The sequence below is a fragment of the Tupaia chinensis genome, unplaced genomic scaffold (genome assembly GCF_000334495.1).
Source record: "Tupaia chinensis unplaced genomic scaffold, TupChi_1.0 Scaffold143646_1, whole genome shotgun sequence".
In the NCBI taxonomy this organism is placed as follows: Eukaryota; Metazoa; Chordata; class Mammalia; order Scandentia; family Tupaiidae; genus Tupaia; species Tupaia belangeri.
In genome coordinates this window covers 303990-307365 of record NW_006203494.1, presented here as the reverse complement: position 1 = coordinate 307365, position 3376 = coordinate 303990, and the positions used below count along the sequence as shown (strand labels likewise).

The 3376-nt window shown below is 51.2% G+C and overlaps 1 protein-coding gene across 10 annotated transcripts in view; it reads left to right on the top strand.

Annotated features, from left to right (window-relative positions):
- EYA3 (EYA transcriptional coactivator and phosphatase 3) overlaps window positions 1-3376 on the top strand; it is a 106031-nt gene that overhangs the window by 49695 nt on the left and 52960 nt on the right. The gene's annotated exons all lie outside the window — the stretch shown is intronic.

Genomic DNA, 3376 nt, shown 5'->3' with positions numbered 1-3376 from the left:
GTTCCCCCTCGTCTCCCTGCCTGCGCCCAACCCTGGCCTCACCGTGTCCTGCTCACTACAACACTCCCCTGAGCCCCCGGGCTCTAGCCATAGCACGGTGAGTCCCTGTTCTCGCTGGTGCTGGGCATTTGGGTTTGCAGAAGTCCACCTGAGACCCTGCGGGCACCCCACCTGTGCAGTCCTCTGTGTGCACGTCGGTGGGTACCTGCAGTGTCCTGCGTTCTTAGACTTGGTGACAGAGACGACTGTATCACTTTAAAATGCAGAGCATGTTCAGATGACGAAAAGCACATCTCTGTGGACCTGGTTGACACAAGCCAGGAATTAGAAAGTGTCCCACGGGGCACCACACAGGTCCCGGCTGGATGGCACACGTGGCGGCTGGTTCCCTTCCCTCCTCTTGGCCGCGTGGCTGTGCCCACGGGATCCCAAGAGCCAACCTCCTCCTGAGCTGCTAAGCGTGCTTGGCTCCTGGTACTGCTTTAACAAAGACTGGGGTTGGACCAGCATTTGGCATAATGGCTACGTCGCTGGACTCCCATGTAGTCAATTGCGGGTCAAGTCCCAGACCTAGAGGCTTAAAAGTTACACCAGGCACATGTGCATGCTTGCCCAAAATCCTGAGAGGAGAGTGGAGGAGAAGGGATTGAGGTATGGCCAACCCCCTGGGGGTGATTTTTTGCTTTACCAGCAGAGGTTAAGACAGCTGTATCCCATGGTTGACTCTGCAGTTCGAGTCCCAGACCTGTCAGTTTGAAAGTCAAAGGTGGGTGTGTGTGTATGTGTGTGTGTGTGTGTGTGTGTGTGTCCCCAAGATCCTGAGAGGAGAATGGAGAAGGGATTGTGGCATAGCCATCCCCCTGGGGGGTGACTTCTCGGTTTCTGTCTCTCTGTCTTTCTGGCGAGCGCACGCGCCCTATAGCAAAAACCTCTCCAAAAAAATAAATAAATAAATAAACAAAGACTGGGCTTATGCTGTGGTAACTTCGCATGAGAAGGGGACAAAACCGCGTCCCCCCAGTTTGCACGCCCTGTCCTCAACAGCCAGTACGCTCAGATCTTACATCCACGATGTACTTGCTACTAGCTAAAGCGGAGTACTTTCGGAAGGAGAGCCCTGTTAACGTGTTGATTCCTCTTGGCAGACATCGAAGCTGATCTCTCAGCAGCTGACTAATAGGAGGCCAGCGGCCATGAAGTAACTGCTCTAGGCTGTTCCGGCGTGAGTCGATGCTTTGCAAGCCTGTGCTCTGTGCACGTGGCTGCCGAGCCGCTGGCAGTGGTCGGCCTGCTGCTCAGCAGCGAGCTGTCCTACTGCGCTCGCCAGAGGCCGCGGGTGCTGTGCACGTGGGGCCTCGCTGGGCCTCGCTGGAGGTCAGTGCTCACCGCCTTTCTCTGTGGTTAGACAGAACGGAAGTGCGTAGGTGAGGAGGTCTCCGTTAAAGACTTGGAAGAAGTAGTGTGTACGTGGTGAAGAAATCCAGGTACTAATAGGCGCCTTTAATAATCTGTTTTTTGTTTAACGTTTGGAGGCAAGGGAGATGCTTTGTGAATTCTTCTAGAAGTAATTCAGAGAGACCTAATTATTAACTTACTTTGTCCTTGGATAATGTGTGAGACTTACTGGAGGGAGGTGTAGGTTGGGGTAGTGTGAGTGATAGAGATGGCATATTCTCAGGATGTACCAAAGACACGTAAGAGGTGACTGTAGTGCTTTGAAAAGTGACCTTTTTTAGGTTATTTGTTTATTATTTAAATTTCCTCTAGGGCACATGTACTCACCATCGAGAGACAGAGGCAGAGGGAGGCAGTGAGAAGCAAGTCACCAGGTTCAGAACTCGAGGCGCGGTCAGCCGTGTTGGAGTCCACACCCTAGCCACCGCACCTCCTGCTGTCGTTCATGCGGAATGCACGCATGCATTTTTTTTAAACAATGTGTTCACTTAAATATAAGAAAACACTTTGTTTCTTTTTATGAAACCAAGATCTTGGTACTTTTCGTTCCCTCAGTGCCACCAGTTTTCAGATTAGTCAGTCTGTTACTGTATTTAAAATGGAAACGGGGCTTCAGAAAACCAGAGGGTAATTTTTTTTTTTTTTTGAGAAGTTTTTGCTATAGGGTGCGTGCGCTCGCCAGATAGACAGAGAGAGACAGAAAACGAGAAATCACCCCCCGGGGGATGGCCACGCCGCAGTCCCTTCTCCTCTCGGGATCTTGGGCACGCACGCACACACGCCTGGCATGAGTTTTAAGCCACTAGGTCCAGGACGCGAACCGTGGTCGACTACATAGGAGTCCAGCAACATAGCCATTAGGCTAACTGCTGGTCCCAAAAAAACAGAGGGTGATATTGATCGTGTGTGTCGACTGCGTAACCCACCACCCAGCTAAGGGGGGCACTGCATGCTCTGAGCAGTTCTCCCCAGTCCTCAGAGCAGCCCGTGCAGGAAGGAGTGACACTGTCCCCACCTACAGATGCAGGGAGTGAGTCCTCGTTAAATATCACTAGGCTGAGGTCAGATGTCTGTAAGTGCCTGTTTAATTCCGAAGGTACTCAAAAATTTATGTCTACTTCAAAAAGATGGTCTTAGAGTTAGTTAAAATTAAAAAGCTTCCTCTCGTTGAAGAAAGAGGGAAAGCCTCGAGAAAGTCTCGGAGGTCTTTATGTGGGTGATCTCTCGCAGTGACGGAGTACAAGTCATGCTCCTTCCAGTGCTCTTTGGCACAGGGTGGGATGGCAGAAGGGGTTAGAGCCGAACTTCAGAAGGAGTGTGAGAAAAGGCACTGTTTTGGGGGGCTCATAAAATATGCCCTTAGGTGCCACTGTTCTGATTTTTTTTTTTAAAGGTCACTGTAGGGCATGTGTGCTTACTGGGAGTGGGAAGGGGGCGTGGGGAGAACAGAAAGAGGAGACACACCTCACGGGGGTGGTAGGTGGCCATACTGCAGTCCCTTCTCCTCCATTCTCCTCTTAGGAGTTCAGGCACGCACACTCGTGCGGCCCATATGTTTCTCAAGCCACCAGGTCTGGGACTCAAACCACTACCCCCCTAACTGGCCCTCTGATATCTTCTAAAAGAACTTCAGGGCCAGCTGTGTGGCTCGATGGTTAACGCAGCTGGATCCCAGACCCACAGTTCAGGGCTCGGATCTAACAGCTTAAGAAACATGCCAGGCACGTGTGTGTGCGTGCCCACGTCTTAAAAAGGAGGAGGGACAGAGGAGAAGGGATTGTGATGTGACCATTCCCCGTAAGGGCGCTCTCTCCTCTCCTCCTCTTCTTTCTCTGACTAGCACATGTGTCCCTTAGGAAATTTTTTTTTTTTTGGAGGTTTTTGCTATAGAGCACATGTGCTTGCCAGAAAGACAGAGAGA